Here is a 20,691-nt window from a genome sequence, read left to right as displayed (position 1 = left end):
AGGAGGACCTGAATTCAAATCTGGTCTCAGATACTTAACACGTCTAAGCTGTGTGACCCTGGGCAAGTCACTTAACCCTGATTGCCTCAGTAAAAAGCAAAAAAATAAAAAATCATTCAACTCTCCAGAAAAGATCTCTATCATGTAAATTAAGTTGACACTTGTATGAAGCCACTTTAATGAGTTTGGTTTACCAAAATTAATTCTTAGACTGTGATCTCTCTTGAGTAAACGGATAAAATTAAGTTTCTCAAACTAAGTACCTGATGTGAGATCAAATTTCCCTCATCCAGCCCTGTCTGAAAAAGCTGACTGACTTTACATATTTCTTTATGGGAATCACATTTCCTTCCTGTCACCAAAATCCATGCTTCAACCTACTGACCAGGAAGTCAGAACCTCAAATTTATCAATTCAGTTTTGTCATTGAAGAAAAGCCGTACGAATGATAAAACCTTTTTAAGTTCATATTTTCTATCAATGAAGTTCTTCTCTAGACATTCTTAATGTGAAATCAGTGAGTGAAAGCGAACTTTCGTAGGTTATTGTTGAGTCGTGTCTCACTCTTGGTGACCCAGTTGGAGATTTCCTCGGATGAGATACTGGAGTGGTTTGCCATTTCCTTCTCCAGCTCATTTTACAGCTGAGGAAACTGAGGTAAACAGGATTTAGTGACAATCAGGATCAATGAGCACAGAATCTGAGTATCTGAGACCAGATTTGAACTCGGTTTTGCTGCCCCCAAGGCCTGGCACTAATATTATATTTATGTGCTACAATTTCCCGGTCAAGGAGCCTCTTTTTTGTTTCCAGTTCTCAACTATCACAGGATGCAAAATATTTTGGTGGATATGGAACCTTTCTTTTTATCACTCACTGTCTTACTTAGAGGAAAAGCCCAGCAGTGGCTTTCTGGGGCAGAGGAGATGGACATTTGCATCACTTTATTCGCATGATTCCAAATCGCTTTCCAGAATGGTTGTTCCAATTTATAGCTCTTCCCACAATGTCTTCCCACAACCCCAACGCCCACTATTTCCCATTCTCTCATGTTTGCCAGTTTGCGGATGAGGAGTTCATCTCCTTTATCTGCCTATTGAGTGATGGCTCTTGGTCTTTTATATTTCTGATAGCTGTCTATATATCTTGGATCAGAGATATTGGATAAAAAGATTCTTCCCAGCTGACCCCCTCCCTTCTTATCCTAGATGCATTCATTTTGTTGGTGCCAAAGCTTTCCAAATTCATTCAATCAAAAATACCTAATTTTTCTTTGTAATGGCCTCTCCCCCTTGATGGATTAAGAATATCTCCTGTCTGGAACTGGGAGAGGTGAGTGATTTGTTTCTCTGAATTTTTTTGTGGTATGATATTTAATGCCCAGGGTGTGTATCAAATTTTCCTTTTTGATGGACTTTGGTATAAAAGGGGGGTTTAAGCTGTCCCCTTCTTCCAGAACTCGAATTCCAAGAAAAAGTCAGCTCTTTTCCTAAATTCCCCTCCCAGAGCGTCCTTATTAGCAGACACTTTGTGCCCAGTTGTTTCTAGTCACTTGAATTTTGCCTCAATCAAAAGAGAAAAAAGCCAGAAATTATCTAGAGATATCAATGAATGTAAATTTAAGCAGAAAGATCTAAAGATTCTCATTCATTCTCATTCATTCTCTCTCCCTCTCTCTCTCCTCTGTCTCTCTCTCTCTGTCTCTTTCTGTTTGTGTCTCTGTCTCTGTCTCTGTCTCTCTCTGTCTCTGTCTCTGTCTCTCTCTGTCTCTGTCTCTGTCTCTCTCTCTGTCTCTGTCTCTCTCTCTGTCTCTGTCTCTCTCTCTGTTTCTGTTTCTGTCTCTCTCTGTTTCTGTTTGTGTCTCTGTCTCTGTCTCTCTGTGTCTGTCTCTGTCTCTCACGACCTCATCCCCTCTCATGGATTTCATTGTGACAGCTCCCAGATGTGTCCAGTCCCAGTGTCTTGTGGGCCGCGGTTCCCCAGCACCAAATGCTTCCCGGCCGTTCCAAGCCGCTCTTCTCCGAGAGATTTCCCAAACAGCAGCGCTCATCTCCCGCCCTTCTTCCCTACAACGCCTCGCACATGCTGTGAAATTTGGAAGCAATCGGCCTTTTCTCGAAGGTTCTGCTCAGAAAGCTCTTTGCCAGATCATTTACAATGAATAGCAAAGCGTTTGAAACCGAACCGCCACCAGATGGCGCCCTCGGGCAGTGAGAGTTTCAGGACGTCCAGCCCAGCAGAGGCTCTTCCAACGCTGAGAAGTTGTTCATTGAGGGACAAGCGCTTATTGAGCCCTCAGTTTGTGGCGGGAAATGTAGCAGGTGCTGGGAAGTGAAACAGACCTACTCTCAAGGAGTTTCCGTTCTGAGGAGGGCGACGAGTACATAATATGTTACCTACAGAGATTTAGATATTTGCATATATATAGATACATATTATTACACTGCCCACATGTGAATTACATACACGACCATTAACATGTGCGCTGGTTGCCTCCCTCATTGGGATGGGAGCCTCCCGAGGGCAGAGGGCGTTTCATTTCCCATCACCTGACACACTGCCCAGCACATAGTCAGCGCTTAATAAAATCTTGTTCATTGATTATTGAGTTCAAAAACTATGTGTGGGGCGGTGCGGGGGACAGAGCCCCAGCCCTGAAGTCAGGAGGACCTGAGTTCAAATCCCGCCACAGATACTTCCCACTTTCTGGCTGTGTGACCCTGGGCAAGTCACTTAACCCCGATTGTCTCAGGGGAAAAAAAAAAGGTATGTGCACGGGCTTGTATATGCTGCTATACCTGGATTTATATGTACATATAGAGTATATGTGTGTGTATATATATATACCTTTATATATACCTAAATACCACATTATTCATAATACCCATATGTTATCTGTATTTGATATATGCATGGTGTATATGTACATACAACATATATATGTGCATGTACATGCAAACACACGCATGAAATGTGTATTATCTCAGACTCAAGATCTTAGTGCACAATTTGTACACAAAGAGAGGGACACAGACGTACACCCTGGGGGCCGGTGTGGGTTGTTACAGAGTGAGGACGTTCCCCAGGCCCTTTAACTCTGCTACATGGAGCAGATGAGAGCGCTCTCCCAGGATTCCCTCTGGGGATGCATAAGGCCAAGGACGGCCCGGCAGCCTTGGAGACTCGCAGGGCTGGCGTCCAGGCCCGGGATGCCCAAAGCCGGCCCAGAAAGAGCAGCTTCACAAACCCGGCCACCAGAGGAAGACCGAGCCTGGCTGAGCTGAGGCAGAAAGGGGCAGGCGCTCCCAGGGCCCACCTGCGGGCACCTCAGGGCCCCCTGAGCCCCCTCCTCCAGGACGGCAATTCCAAGACAAAAGCCGCTCTCCTCCCAGAGCCTGCCTAGGAGCAGCCGCTCCAAGAGACTCTGCAGCCTTTTTGCCCACTTGTTTCTAGTAACTTGAGTTTGGCTTTAATCAAAAAAGAAAAAAGACAGAAATGATCTAGAGATATCTATAAACGTAAATTTCAGTAGAAAGATGGCTCTCCTAAAGGTTCTCTTCTTCCCTCTTCCTCTCCTTCCCTGTCTCTGGGAGGGAAGGTCCTGGAGGCCTCTCTCCATCTGTCTCTGTCTCTGTCTCTCTCTGTCTCTGTATATCTCTGTGTCTCTGTCTCTCTCTCTCCCTTTTCTCTGTCTTTCTGTTGTTTCTGTCTCTCATCACCTCATCAGCTCTCATGGATTTAATTACCACCTCTATGCTGATGGCGCCCAGATGTATCCAGTCCCAGTGTCTTGTGGGCCACGGTTCCCCAGCACCAAATGTTTCCTGACTGTTCCAAACCGCTCTTCTCCGAGAGATTTCAAACTCAACGTGTCCAAAACAGAACCGCTCATTTCCCGCCCTTCTTCCCTACAATATTTTGCACATGTTGCAAACTTTGGAAGGAACCAGCCTTCTTCTGGCCTCCCGAGGTCAACAACTCGGCCCTCATCCCTGACTTTTCCTTCTCCCCCAGTCCCCACCGCCAATCAGTTGTCAGATCTTGACATCTCCACCTCCTTGACATCTCTCCCTTTCTCTCTGCTCACACAGACCCTCCCCCTTAGCCCAGCCCTTACTCCCTCTCACTTAGATTATTGCAATACTTCTCCCTTGCTCCAAGTTTCTCTCCTCCAAGGCCCAGTTCATCCTCCATACTACTGCTGACAGGATTTTTCTTACGTACCGACCTAACCATCTCATGCTCCTGCTCAATAAACTGCAGTGGCTCCCTAGTACCCGTAGGATGAAATATAAACTCTTCTGCTTAGCTTCTAATATCCTTCCCTTTCCCAGCCTCACTGGCTAGACAGGGCTTTTTCTTTTCGACCTTGCTATACAAGTGGCATCCCACACAGGACAATGTTTCTAAATGCAGAAAATAAAATGCCCAGGATTTCTAAGGAAACCAACCATACAAAGTGTAGGTCTTAGTGGAGTTTTATTTTCATTTCAACTTAAGGTGCGCTCAAAGCTTTAGTACAGTTTTAAGCTTTAATAATTGATTAAAGCTTATTATGTAATAGCCTTAATCACATTTTAACTTAATTATCTTAGTCTGTTGAACTGTTGTAATTTAATTATTTCACTGAATGGTTATTTACTTTATCTAATTAATTAAAATTTTATTTTTTATTTGCTAGCTTATTAAAGCTTCAAACTGTACTAAGATGATTAAGATGCCCTATATTGAAATGTTTGTCAAAAATTAAAATTATAACAAGAACCTCAAGCATATAAGGGGGGATCGGGTATGAAGAATGGGTGACAATTGGTAGACATTCTGAATGGTATATAAATGTTCTGAAGATTAAAGCTTAGACAAGAAGAGGAAGGACTCCCCACTGGATATCCTGATGCTCTAAGAACGGCTTGTGGACAAACATCACAAGACAAAGGACGCCTTTGATCTCCACCTACAGAGGAAGCAGACATACCCAGAAAGCCCACACCCTTTAAAGTGCCAAAATGAGAGAGAGGGGCGAGTGTGTAATGGAGATGTCCGGGGTACTGGGCGTGTTCAGTGCAAGGAGAAGTCCCAGGAGGGTGAAGAGTGAGAGGAGGGAGGCCATGAAGATGATAGCTTGGGTTGGGGAGGGAAGAGGAGAACATTTCAGCTTATGGAAGTCAATGGAAGCAGAAAGACATAGAAAGTATTTGGTAAGTGGCAATTTGGCAGGAGCAGAGCATATGAAATGTGAAATAATAATATGAAATATGATATTATATGAAATAATATAATATGAAAACTTCAGAGCTGGAAGCGGTATTAAGGCTGTTGATTCACAAATGAGAGAAAGAGAGAGGAGAGAAACAGAGAGAGAGAAAGAGAGAGAGAGAGAGAGAGGAGAGAAAAAGGGAGGGAGCAAGGAAGAGACAGAGGCACAGACAGACAGAGACAGAGAAGAGAGAGACAGAAAGACAGAGACAAAGACAGAGATAGAGAGACGGAGACAAACACAGAGAGAAAGACAAAAACAGAGACAGAAAGATAAAGAGAGAAACACACACAGAGACAGAAAAACAGAAACACACAGAGATAGACAGACAGTTAAAGTTATAGAACACCAATTCGAATTCTCTCATTTATTCCCAACTGTCAAAAGTAAATACTATATCAGCAATGAGATGAACCAAATCAGTTCCAATGGAGCAGCAATGAACTGAAGCAGCTACACCCAGCGAAAGAACTCTGGGAGATGACCATGAACCACTACATAGAATTCCCAATCCCTCTATTTTTGCCCACCTGCATTTTTGATTTCCTTCACAGGCTAATTGTACGATATTTCAGAGTCCGATTCTTTTTGTACAGCAAAATAACGGTTTGGTCATGTATACTTATTGTGTATCTAATTTATACTTTAATATATTTAACATCTACTGGTCATCCTGCCATCTGGGGGAGGGGGTGGGGGGAAGGAGGGGAAAAACTGGAACAAAAGGTTCGGCGATTGTCAATGCTGTAAAATTACCCATACATATAACTTGTAAATAAAAAGCTATTTAAAAAAAAAAAGAAAGAAAGAAAGTAAATACTATAGATAACAGGGCCAGGCAATAGAAGTCATATCACCTAATGCAGGCTATCAGACCTCCACATCCCCAAGCTGATCTCCTAACAGGTGGTCCCAGTATCTGGAAATCTAATAGATTTAAAGATTTATTCCTTCAAGGTAAACAATGTTCAAACCCAAAATACAGCTGTTGTGAGATCAGTACATTTTTATTCAGGGAAAGGAAGAAGGAGGGAAGGAAAAATCGACAGCATGTATGTAAGTTTGGAGGAGGATACTATAGGGGGGAGGTTTTTGACAAGCTAAGGAACATCAGATACTTAAGGAAGTTGAGAGCATTAAGAAAGGGAAGAGAAATGCAGAATGGGAAGCTTAGAAACCACCAAGAGCTTGAAGGATATTTAGCTGTATAGCTAAACCCATTTTAAGCCCATTTTAAAGATGAGGAAATTGAGGCCCAGAGAGAAGTGTTTTGTCTAAGGTCAGATAAAGAATAAAAGTCAGAATTAGGATTCAAAGGGGGAAAATAATAACTCCTACCTCCCAGGGTTGTTGGAAGGATCAAATGAATAAAGCCCTTAAGGTGCTATGTAATCCAGCCTCAGACACTTACTAATTGTGTGACCCTGGACAAGTCACTTTACCTTGTTTGCTCAGTTTCCTCATCTGTTAAAAAAAAAAAAGCAGAAGGAAATGGTGAACTACTCTATCTCTGTCAAGAAATTGGGGTCATGAAGAGTCAGATGTGACTAAAAAGTGACTGAACAACAAGTGCTAGTTATTATTATCATTATTAATTATTTCTAACACATATAATACTTTACATTTTGCAAAGATTTATATAAGCTGTTTCATCAGGAAAAACAGCAAAGTTGTTTTTTTTTTTTGCCAATTACAAGAAGTTTGCTTAGAAACAAATAACATTACTGAAAAATCCCACTGGTTACGTGAGACGGATCCATTTTGCTATTGTCACCTGGGTCCTATTATTAGACAATTGTGCAAATCAAACAGCAAATGAGTGCCGAGCTCATTTTCAAGGCTGCCAAATCGTGGGGAGCTGGAAGTCCCACAGGTGTTTCCTTTGAATTGTTCTTACTTGGTCACTAAAGCTCCTCATCATCCCAAAGCATACAACAAATCTCTCTGATTACACAGACCTGGTCACCAGACACATAGAAATCACTCCTAAATAAAGAAAACACTCACGGTCACACCTCGGAGCAAAAGCAGTAAGGTATAATTAAGAAATGTTACAAGAGATTGATTTCACTCACTTTAAGTTTTTTTCAGTTAAAGATTGTTACTAAAAATATATCTTGATCTACAAGGAAAGTTTGTTTTTTTCTTTTTTTTTTTCAGTTTAAAAACTCCTTCTTCAGTTTTTCAGCAACAATCATCTATAAAGATTTTTAAGTTTTCCGATAATGTCATTATTTTAGAAATATGGCATTATGTAATTTTGTTGTTACTGCATCCTCAAGAAATACAAACCCCCAAAAAAGAATCTATAGGGGGCAACTAGATGGTGCAGTAGATAGAGCGCCGGGACTTGAGTTCAAATCCTATGCTTCCTAGCTGTGTGACCCTAGGCAAATCACTTATTTATTTAATTGCCTCAGGAAAAAAAAATCTAGGAAGTCAAGTGAAATGGTTCTCTTTAAAGCAGACACTCTTAACCTGGAGTCTGTGAATTTAATTTTTGAAACTATTCTGGTATCTATATATAATAGGTTTCCTTTATAAGTCTCTGTATTTTATTTTTTGCATTTAAGAACATGATTCTGAGAAGGGGTCCACAGCTATTCCACCTGACTGCCGTGGGGGTCCATGAAATCATAAAAGTGAAAAAATCTTTCACTAGAAACAAATTTGAATGTTAAGGTTGGAAGGAAAAAAGTTTCACAAGATATTTCTGGGGGAATTACCTCATGCCCTTTGGTAGGAGCATAGATTAACCTTCCCTTTTTTACCTCTTTGAAAGACTATACAATTTCTATTTAGTTTTGTGCTAAAAATTTTTAAATGGGAGAGATCTAAAATCCATTGGTGAAAAAAAATTCTAGTTCCCCCTCTCTGAATTTTACTATCAGACTGTAGCAAAATAAAGGCAGAAATCTGCCTATCCCCTCATCACCTTCTTGTAAAGGCTCAACTTTCCAGATTTTATACCTGACTTCTGCCCCAGGAAGGCAAATGATGAGGGAGTTGGTCACCGATACATTTAAAACGGGATTCATTTGATGCTCTGAGTCTATTCTCTCTCTAATTACATTGGTCTATTCCCTCTTAAAAATGTCATTAATTTGACTGGGGAATCCCTTTTGGTTGTAGTCCATATGAATATGAGTCTCCATGCTGCTCTGTACCACCAATGGAATCGGGGCCATCTCAGAACGTTTTCTATATTCCTGAAACCCAGGAGAGTATGGTTAAACCTAGATGAGAGCTCTAGACGTGTCTTGTAGTCGATATTCCTTAATGTCAAGAAACAATCCAATTTCAGGTAACAGTTGCCGAACTGATAATAAGTCCCTAAGAGAAATCTGAAATACACTGAATTCTCATATTTACCCACAAATATCCAGGGAAAAAAGGTTTAATCACAAGCCAAGAGAGAATACGGAGCCATTCTTCGGGGCTCTTGTTTGTTTCTAGGGAATAGTATCCCATGGCCTTGTAAGAGGCTGACCGTCCGTCCTTCTGAACAGGACAGAGGTCAGGGCAAACCACTTTACTTTCCCGAATCAAAAGAGGGAAAAAAGTGAGAAAATCTCCGGAGTTCAAACATTTCTTTAAAACTGAAACTTTAAATACTAAATGTGTTTCATGGCTGCCATTTTGAAAAACATTAGTTTGCCAAAGGCTCCCTTTGATTTCTATTGGGAATGGAAATGCTCGCAGATAATCCATTGAATCAAATCTACACAAAAGACTTTTTGAAACAATTGCAGTGCTTGTGAAGGACAACATTTTTGTGCGCAAAATAAAACATTTTCATGCGCTACAATCCATTACACATATAGTCCTACATTTCCTTTCAGTAATTATTCATTAGAAAACATTTAACGTCACTGCAGATTTCACACTGGGCAGTCTACACACAAAAGAGAAGAGTTGGCCCATTTATAAGGGACTGGGGCCTTCTTTTCTAATCTGAGAAACTCCAAGGAGGTGGGGCCTACAGGACACAACAGGCAAGCTAAATTGTGCGGTTAACGGTCAAAGCCCCCCTGCCTACTTTGACACTCATTTAAAGATGACAAGGAACAATAGAGATTTGTTCTTAGCAACTCTTTCTTGTTATGTGGTGGACATCAGCTAAGCCTGGCTGCTCGATACAGGGAACGGGTTCAGATATTTTGTTCCACCTGCCATCTCTCTCTCCCCTATCCTCCTTTGCTTGTCCCCACTTTAACGCAATGAGACAGGTAAAGAATATCATTAAAAGAGTCCATTCAGCATGTCGGCTTTAATAATACAATTGCCTGTCGGACTAATATGAGGAGCTCAAACTTTTGGGTCCCTGCCAGTAATCCTGCTCCGCCGTAATAGGTTAGTAAATCATTCCCCCATCACCTACCATCCCCTCATAATAAAAGGTCATTCCCAGATGAATATAGAAAATAGAGTTTGAGCTCTAATTTTAACTCACAACCCCACGGGACTACATTCCAATTTCTGATGGAATGCACAGATTAAAAAAAAAGAATGCTTTTTTTTTCCAATTGTAAGAATAGAAAGAATATGAAATAAAAAGACAAACAAGGATTTGTGAGCTAAATTTCCCCTTTTAAAAAATCTCAAGCTGGTATAAGTACTGCCTGAACATATTTCTCAAAACTGAAAAAAAATGTTGCCTGAAAATGATTACTGGATTAGCTCTGATAGCCATAACTGAAATTCACACCAAAATGTTATTAACTGCTCCATGAATTATTACTTTCCTATAGGGACACCTAGAGTAAGGGCTCTTAACCTGAGGTTTATAGATTACACAGGAGTCCACAGATAGATTTCAGGGGGAGAACTATAAACTTGTATAAAAAAAAACACATCTTTATTTTCAATAACTTTGAGCTGAAATTTCCTTAAAGACTTTAAAACCATTATTTTGAGAAAGGGTCCATACACTTTATCAGATTGCCAAAAAAGTTCAGGACATGGAAAAGCAAAGATCCTTTGGGCTAAAGAATACACATTTCTTACCACTCCCATAATACTCTGATGACAAAATAGCAAACGAAAGCCAAGAGTCTGTTGAGCTTTCCAGAATTGTCCTTTATCTCCAAGATTTTGTTTGTGAAAATATACAAACAGGAAGATACTTGACACTTTCTTCTATAATGAAATTGATATTTCATAGTCTATTTCAGGACACTGCAAAGTTAATGATTTTTAAAAAATATATATATACAGATATATATATATTTTTTGCTGAGCAATTGGGGTTAAGTGACTTGACCTAGGTTACACAGCCAGGAAGTGTTAAGTGTCTGAGTCCAGATTTGAAATCAGGTCCTCCTGACTTCAAGGCTGGTGCTCTATCCACTTCACCACCTAGATGCCCCCAAATTTCCTATTCAAAATTCAATGATCTTGAAGCAAAAAAAAAAATCAGCTGTTACTTCTGAAATGTTAACTTTACGACATAATCTGTATGTATTCCACTGGAAAGTTTTTGGAAACAGAAAAGTGGGAAAACCTTAAGAGAGTAAGCGGATCTAATGGGTCTAGAGCTCCTATAGTTCCATTCCTTTTTTTCCCCTAAGGAGAGGAAAAGGTGTTATTATTTGGTGGGAGAAGCAAAATAGAATTAGGGTCCCTTTAAACTATGGTCCCTTTTGAGCCCTTTTTCAAGGTTTGGCTAGTTATTCCCTCTTCTAGATCAATAGTTGATATTAAGTAAGACATTTATTTTTAGAAACTGGCACTCCCTAGACTGGAAGTATAGCATGCTCCCATGAGTCTGATTCTGCTACTGATTAGAATGGAAGCTTTACCCTGTTCTGTTTTTCAGCCCAGCCCAGGCTGAACCTCCTTATGAGGTACCGTAGCAGGAACTCATTGCAATGGTTTTGGAATGGATACGGACAACCAATTGGCTTTAACCCGGCTGCAGTTTAGAACTCTAGAACTCAAATAATCTACTGCCTCCAGCCTTCATCACCGTCACACCAATTAAGGATGACTTTTCATCTGTGTTATAAGAAAACAGTTTAATGGAATTTCATCATGTGAATACAGGCTCTCAGACACCACAGAAATAGTGTCATTTTGAACATCAACAAGCAAGAGTAACACAGTAGAGGCTATTGATAAAAAGAAAACAATGAGGGCTAAGATTACCTCAGCACAGGAGCTCTTAACCTGGAGCTCGCAGAATCTGTGGATGGATTTCAAAGAGTCTGTGAACTAACCTGTAACTGAAATCTAGAACATTCTTCAATTATTTAAAGATATTAATTCTGAGAAAGGGTCCCAAAGGGTCCAACACACACACACACACACACACACACACACACACACCCATTACAAACCCCTGTGTTAGATATTAGTGTCCCAAAGAAAATTAAAGTACTGTATCATAGTCTCAATTGCAGAGATAGAAAATTCACCTTGAAGTCACCTACTGCAATAAAAAATGAAAAAATTATGAGTTTTGCTTAGTAATAAGAAGTCTAAACAAATTTAGCATAGCTGATTAAGCCTTGGCTCTGGCTACCTCCAAAAATGAGGGACAGAGCAAAAGTTGTGTTTTATACACTCTTAATCTAGTAGAATTATTCTTCCCTGGAGTTCCTAGAATTACTAGCATCCTCTATCTTAGAGTCTTGGAAGAGATAGTGGAGTGCTGTAGAAAAGCATTAAGAAAGAAATACTGTACCTCTGAACTCTCCTAGTTACCCTCAGTTACCTCACGTATCTCTCCCTATGACAAAAAGCATTTCACGGTCGAGGAGTCTTACAATAGATCAGTAGAAACTATCGTTGGGCACTCAGTTACCCAGAAACTTGTTTTGGACCAGAAAATACGAGTCTGGTCTGGAATTTCCTCTTGGTTAATTTTACCTGATTCAGCATCCCTTTAGTTGTGAGAAAATGAACTGGATTCACCTCTTTGACAACCTTCCACAGACAAGATTTGGTTGATAAGTTTCAAGGGAAACAAGGTTTTCTTTTTGCAATCATTTCAATTTTTCATAAGGAAATATGGAAAAGGTAAGTCGAGGAAGAGATAAAAGGAGAAGAATCCCAGGATGTTGGGAATGTTGTAGCATCAGGAAAAAGAGGTGTCCATCACGCCAACCTTGAGGTTTAGGGGAGCTACTGATAATCAGTGATTTACAGTTAGCCAGCATTTATTAAGTGCCTATTATGTAGAAGGTGTTGTGTGGAGCAATAAGTATTAAAAAGGCAAAAAGATAGTTTCTGCTTTTAGGGAGCTCCTAATGTAAATAGTTGGGTACAGACAAGAAATAATACAGAATAAAAGGGAGATAAGCAACACATGGAACACAAGATTGGGAAAGGCTTCTTCTAGGAGGGGACAGATTTTAGTCGGAACTTGAAGGAAGCAGAAATGTACATTAAAAACACACACTTGAACACGGGTCCTCTTGTCCACAGCTAACAAATGAGAAGTTGTGGAGTTCTTTCCCCACAGCTCAAGAAATCTACAACTTCTTCCTTTCTCCTTTGTAATACTATTATTGTTGTTCAGTCATTTTTAGTCGTGTCCAACTCCCCATGATCCCATTTAGGGTTTTCTTGTCAAAGACACTGGAGTAGCTTGCCATTTCCTTTTCCAGTTCATTTTACAGATGAGGAAACTGAGGCAAACAGGGTGAAGTGATTTGCCTACGATCACACAGCTAATATGAGGCTGGATTTGAACTCGGCAAGAGAACCGGTGCTCTCTATGCACTCTGGCACCCTTTAGCTGCACATCCTCATTTATGGATGAGTAAATTCGATGGCAGAGGGGTTAACTTCCAGAGTCACGTAGGAGACAGGGTTAGAACTGCATTCCTCTTAGTTCAGAAGTCAGTGTTTGCCTGTCTCACGCTGATTCCTTTCTTTTCCTGGCAAATTCACAGAAAAAGCAACAGGGTCAAGTTGGGGGCCAAAAAACTAAGAAGGCACTTCTGAGTCATCATTTGCGATGCATATACCAACTACTGAAATGGTTTCTGGTAAAATTTCCCAGTCACTGAAGCAGGTTTACACATTGCTGGCAACTTGCTTCATAGGTAGCTGGCCATTCAGGAAGGCTCAAGCCCACAGGGATGAGGCTGTTCACTCAACTGCAGAGATTGTAGTCTTTTATTACAAGAACTGCTTGTAAGAAAGGGAAGGAAATCTCCTTAAATTATGACATACTGTACTACATATAATTATGACAAATGACCAATTTTGGTATTGTAATTTCTTTCTCTGTACAAAGAAAAGATCCATGCAGTGAATTTCTGCTTTTATGGTCACAAAATGTTACTACTGCTATCACATAGCATTTAAAAAAATTTTTTAAGTAAAAAAATTAATATTTTTTTAATTTTAAAATATATCTTAAAATTACAAATATTAAAATTTTGAACATTAAAAAATACAATTTGCTAGGGAAAACAAATTCAAGTTATTACCAAGTTAATCCCCTCTCACTCCTGGGGATCAATGGTTAAAGCAATCTTTGGATGAACCAAAGTAAGGGAAGAGAAGAGGATGTACAAGTGATAGTGATGGTGGTGGTAGTGGACAATTATTAGCTGTGTGATCCTAGGTAAGTCACTTCAACCTATTTGCCTCAGTTTCCTCATCTATAAAATGAACTAGAAAAGGAAATGGTAGTGATACTAGTAATGGTTTTCCAATAAAGAACTTCTAAAGACCTCTAGGCAAACTGATTTGTTAGGCTGATTTTTTTTCACAGCTTGCAAAAGTTTGCTCATGAATTTATTAAATATGGTTAAGCAAGGTAGAGTGCCCTGCTTTTGAAGGGACATGATTTTTTTTTTACTGATGCATATTTTTTGTTTTTTAAACTATAGCTTTTTATTTTCAAAATATATACATGGATAATTTTCAACATTCACCCCTACAATTTTTCTAATTTTTTCCTCCTTTCCTCCCACTTCCTCCCCCAGTTGGCAAGTGATCCATGTTAAACATGTGCAATTCCTCTATACATATTTCCAGAAATATCATACTACACAAAAAAAATTGTCTGTTTTTTTAAAAGTATAGACTCCTGCTTAAGAATCGTGGAATTAGTGTTGGAGTCAAAGAAAGAGTTGATAATCCCAGAAAGTTAAAACTATAAGAAGTATTAGAGAGTCCTGTATTTGAAAAATACTAGGCATCCATACTCAAATCCTTATATTTCTTAGATAATTTCCAATAAAAGGTGATCCACCAGAGAAGGAAATGACAAACCATTCTAGTATTTTTGCCAATAAAAACCCCATGGAGAGTTTTGATCTTTGATGGTCATGAAGAGCACACAATTGAACAATTAAACATTTACCGAGTAGAATAATATTATGTTAGACCTTGGAGAAGAGGGGTTGAAAATCTAATGTTTAGAAAACCTAGTCCCTGACTGTACTACGCTTATGTTATTGTTGCTTGTCTTAATTTTCAAAGAGAACCAATATCATGTAATGGGTGATGTTTTGACTTGGGCATAAATTAAATATTGTAATTTTTAATTATAATATTTAAAGGAGGCAAAGTTGCTTGAAGTCATCAGCCTCATTCCGGAGGCATCAAATTCAATGACAAAACAAAAATCAAGGAGATCGGTGATGGCCGAGGATAGAGTGATGACATTAGCATTTTCAGTATCTGACCATTCTGGGCACTCCAAGTGTCTGCCTTCAGCTTCAGCTGCCTTCATGACCACTGGAACAAATTGTTCTCATTCACCCATTTTTCTGGAGGAAGTCCTCCCATGCATGAAGTAGACACCTGTTTAACCCATCTGCTGCAGCGGTTTGCTAGGGTGTATGGTGGTCACAGTTTTTTGGAGCCACAAGTGAGTTTGGGTGAAAATGAACTCTAAAGATGTATGAGCAACCCTGAAAAGGGCTAAGTTTTATAATGTAGTAAGTGAGAAGTAATAAGCAAAGTAGAGTCCAAAAGTAGCAGATAAAGTTCTGACTGCTCTATCTAAAAATTGATATCCTTGTTTAGGATAGGTTGGCCCCCCCGTGTTGTTTTCTTTAGTCGTGGCCACCTATGAAACAAAGAAAAATATAAAATGCCATCCAGTCTCACAGGTCCATTTCTTCCGCTTTTGCAATGATGGCCCAAGAATGATGGAAAAGGGAATTCTAAGAATCATGACTTTTAGACTATCTGTGAGGCCTTGGATTTCATCTCCATGAGCTAAGATTCTGCTAAAAATGAAAGGGTTGGATTAGATGGCCTCTGAGGTCCTTTCTAGTACTAATTCACCATCCTCTGAGCATATTAATTAATATTAACTTAGCTGCTGCTAATCTACATCAGATCTTTGTCCAACAGCCAGTGAGTTACCTTCATACTCCTGGAGAAATTAAACCATATGTCTTGACATTCCTGATATAAACCGAAGCAGAACAAAAAGAAAGTTAGATACCCTAATGAAAGGATGGCTCCTAGGGAAAGGCAAATAAAGGGGTTGGCAAAATGACCTTTCTTGTTTCATCCAAAAGTGAAGAAACACATTGATGGGACACCATTTTGGATTGCTTCCATTTGTTCTGTATATATCTGGAATTTACCTAAGTATTTACAAGTTGCTTCCCTCATTAGAATGTGAGGGCAGAGTTTTTTTGGGTTTGTTTTTTACTTTTTTGTATCTTCAGTGCTTGGCACGGTACCTGTCTCACAGTAGGTCAATAAGTTCTTATTGATCGATGGGTAATGTCTATATAAGTCTTCTGGCAAGGGTTGGACTGGCTGCCTTGCAAAGGCTTCTCAGTTACTAAAGACCCTGGGAAAAAATAGAACTTTTGGGACCATGAAGTGGGTAATGGGAGATAAGGATCTCACCAACCCCCATCACATTGCCAAAAAAACCCACCATGAAAATAATTGCAGTTTATTGACTTCTGTTGAAGAGGATGGAGCAGATAAATCCTATCAAGAATTGAATTAAATTAATTTTAAAAATTAAATCAGAATATGTTTTGATATTCAGTAACATGGAGAAAAGATTGGCTAGAAGGCTGCAAAAAATTAAACAATAATATAGTTCAAGGGTCCAAAGATCGTGTGAAATTTACCAAAGCCACACTCTTATAAATGCTTTATTATATTGCATCTAGGTGATGTAGTAGCTAGAGTACTGGCCCTGTGCAGGAGGGCCAGAGTTCAAATTCAATCCCAGACATTTATTGTCTGATCTTGGGCAAGTCATGTAAATCCAATTGTCTCTCCCCAAAAAATGAAGAAAAAAAATTAGACACAGAAAGCACTGAATAATATCACATGAGAATGGAAATGTATTATATTTTAACAAATAAGAAATGACTTATTATTGATGTGGAAATCATTCCTGAATTATCAGCCCACCAACTTAAAATTCAAAAAGAATACAAAATTAGAAGAAAGAATCAAAAATGAGAAAAAGATGGCATTTGATTAAAACAATTTTAACCTGGCTTATTTATATGAATGATCAAAGACCTAAGACATGGGAAATAGAGTTCACATAGAAACCTAAGCCATAAACATCAATTGCTATAGTGAGAAGATTGTTGTTGTTCAGTCATGTCCCCATTTGGGCTTTTCTTGGCAGAGATACGGAGAGGTTTATCATTTCCTTCTCTAGTTCATTTTACAGATGAGGAAACTGAGGCAGATAGGGTTAAGTGACTTGCCCAGGGTCACACAACGAATAAGTGTCTGAGATCACATTTGAACTCAGGAAGATGAATCAGCCTGATTCAAGATCCTGTGCTCTATCTACTCTGGTTCCCACTAGCTACCCTAATAACAGTAGAGATGGCCTAAAAATCATTTCATTTAGCTGACCAAGAGATATGGAGACCAAGAGCAGCTCTACTTTAGAATGTAAATTTATAAAATTTTACAGGGAAGAAGGATGCGAGAATGGAGCCAGAAAAATAAATATAGCCAGAATGTCCTCTAAAACAAAACTTTAAAAAGACCCAGCTAAGAAAAGTCATCTCAAGGTTACTTAAGGAGGAAACTGGACAACAAAGAGGTGAAAAGTAGAAACAGTCTGCAAAGGTTTTTGCGGCAAGTTCTTCTCATCAATAAGGAGGAGCCATCACATGTGTATTTTATCATCCCAGTGTAGTCAGGAGAAGCAGCTGGAAGAGACCAAGTATAGACAGAGGCTGTCTGTGGTGGAAGCAATGCGAGTTTCTGAGTGTTGAGGGACTAATTTTCAGTTTCTGGAAGAGAACAAGATATCAAAGGCATTGGCGGGGGGAGGGGGGAGAAGGGAAATCTCTGATCTCATTATTTTCCCCAAAGCCAACTGAGGGAATGTCAGTAGCTCAAACCATATGCTTACTTTTCTCTCTGTATAAAAATTTTATGAGAATATTATCTAAACACAACATGGCTTATTTTATGAGAGTATCATAAGGGAATGAGCAGGTTTTTTTTCAAGCAATGTTCCACAATAGAATATGTCTTTATCATCTTCCAATTCACTTAAAGGCATCGAGGAAAAACGATCCCAGTGAGCTCACTGTTTGTTGACCATGAAAAACTTTTGATTTGGTAGAAGCGAATGCTACCTTAGAGGCTCTTCTCCAAAATATGTCTCCCATGCATGTGTCAAAATTATTTAGGATTCCTTGAAGATATAGCAATCAATGCTGAGTGAAATGAGCAGGACCAGAAGATCATTATTTACTTCAACAATAATACTATATGGTGATCAATTATGATGACTGTGGCCCACTTCAACAATGAGATGAACAAAATCAGTTCCAATAGAGCAGTAATGAACTGAATCGGCTACACTCAGCGAAAGAACTCTGGGAGATGACTAGGAACCATTACACAGAATTCCCAATCCCTCTATTTTTGTCCGCCTGCATTTTTATTTCCTTCACAGGCTAATTATACACTATTTCAAAGTACGACTCTTTTTATACAGCAAAATAACTGGACATGTATACATATATTTTATTTAACTTATACTTTAACATATTTAACATGTATTGGTCAACCTGTCATCTGGGGGAAGGGTTGGGGAGAAAGAGGGAAAAAGTTGGAACAAAAGGATTTGCAACTGTCAATTTTCAAAAATTACCTATGCATATATTTGTAAATAAAAAGCTATAATAAAAAAAGAAGATATAGCAATCAAAATAACTCAGACGACTGTTGAATCATTCATATCAAGGAAGACATAACACACGGTGTTATACTTGCCAAAAGGTGTCCACCGCTATCCTGGAGAGTTCTACTGTACATTCCAAGTTGAAGAGAAATTTATTAAAGAGGATGATGGTTAGGGTTATAGATATCATTGTGTTAATTTTACCAACCTTTGGAACATGGCAGAACCTCCTAAATAAGATGTATAATCACTCAAGAATGTATGATCTGACTATCCACACAGGAGAAACCAAAAATATCTGCCTCTTGTTCAGATGGCATTCAACTGGTTAGCCAACCTAAATAATTCACACATCACATAGATAGTGCTATATGTTATTATATACAATAAGATTATACATTCATGTGTACAGACATATATACATACCTATATAGTTGTGCAAATGTAGAGACGCATGTGTGACTATTTGTCACGTGTGTGGACAATGAGTTGGATCCAGAATTGAATGTAGGAGAAATGCAGGTTGGGTTGCCTTTGGGGAATTACAGAGCTCTCTTAATAACCTCATCTATACTCTAGAAAAAGTCCATCTCTTTAACACTAATATTCTTCTGGTGGTACTATATAGTTATACAACATGACTTAAGGCATGGATCACTTTCATCTCTGAGGAATAAAAGTTAAAAATCAACCAAAATTCAATGGAGAGAATGCATGACGGCCATGAACAGATTTCAACATTATAAACAAGAAAAAGAAGAGAGCAAGAAAGAGGGAGAGGGAGACAGAGAGACAGAGACAGAGACAGAGAGAGAGAGAGAGACAGAGAGAGAGAGAGAGAGAGAGAGAGAGAGAGAGAGAGAGAGAGAGAGAAAGAGAAGGACAAATGGATGATTGAACAGAGAAATAGACAAATGGGAATAGATAAATGACAGATAGATGGATGAAAGATGTAGCTGAATAGATGGATGGATAAACAGAAACTGATAAAACATTAAGCACTTATGTGAGGCACTGTGTCAAGCACTGGCAATATAAAAATAATAAGAGACACAATTTCTGGCTTCAAGGACCTTACATTCTAAGGGGGGGCAGGAAGATAACACATAAAGGGGAGCTGGAAAATTGAAGTGAGTAGAGTGAGAAAGTACTCTGTATCCAACATTATGAAAGTGTATTTGTAAGATCACTAGACTTGAGTTAAAAAAAAAACAACAACAGAAGTTAAATTCAATTCCTGTAATTTTATTCACTGAAAAATGTCCCAATCCAGGTCTCCCAATATATCAATTTAGCATGAGGGGCTGTGCTAATTGAATGGAAATAAGCTTTACCCACTATTTATATTGTAACTTAAGTGTAGACAAACAGGTTCAAATTTTAATGCAATTAATAAATAGCAGTATGGCCCAAATCCCTCAGCTTATCTCACCTTCAAGCTTCTCATATCTTGAGAACTCATACCATCATCTTTGACTCTTCCTGGCCCATTACCCCTCCCTCACCTCCATGTGCACATTTATTGTGATCCCACAAAGTACCAGGTCCTGTGAGATTTGCCTCTGTGAGATTACTCTATATGGATGGGGGTGGAGAGGGTGAGAACCAGTAATAGGTGGAGCTAAGTTCTGTGATATGGTTGTAATTCTCCTTTATGATAAGGTGTTCTGATCAGAGTCTACCAAAATGACATGGTATTTTGATTTAATATTAGACTATATTGATTTCTGATTCATGGTCAAGGATGGTTCTATTAAGGGGACTGAAGTATTCCCAGTCATACCTGGCTGTTCTGTCTCCATTATTCCCCACATTTAGTCACTTACCAATTCCTGTTAATTTTATCTCCCAAATATCAACCATGTAAGCTCCTCCAATAGATTGTAAGCTTTTTGAGCTCAGGGGCTGATTCATTTTTGCATTTGTAGCCTGGGGCAATTAGGTGGTACAGTGTATAGAACTGCCTCAGTTGGCTATGTGACCCTGGATAGGTCACTTCATTGTTTGCCTCAGTTTCCTCATCTGTAAAATGAGCTGGCAAAGGAAATGGCAGACTTTTCCAATACCTCTGCCAAGAAAACCCCAAATGGGATTAAGAAGAATCAGACATAAATTGAAATGACTCAACCACAACATAAAAATGCTTATTCTTTTCAATTTTCCCTCCACCTAAGATACACGTCTGACTTTGTCTCTGTCATGTTCAAAGACCTTCAATAGATCCCTTTAGGAGAAAAGATAAACTCATTCGTAGTGTTCTAAAATCAGCCTCCAGTCTCCCCTTCTAGCTTTATTTCAAATTATTCCCTTAATCTTTTTCAGTTAGTTG

The sequence above is a fragment of the Antechinus flavipes genome, chromosome 1 (genome assembly GCF_016432865.1).
Source record: "Antechinus flavipes isolate AdamAnt ecotype Samford, QLD, Australia chromosome 1, AdamAnt_v2, whole genome shotgun sequence".
NCBI classification, from domain to species: Eukaryota; Metazoa; Chordata; class Mammalia; order Dasyuromorphia; family Dasyuridae; genus Antechinus; species Antechinus flavipes.
This window is presented reverse-complemented; position numbering follows the sequence as displayed.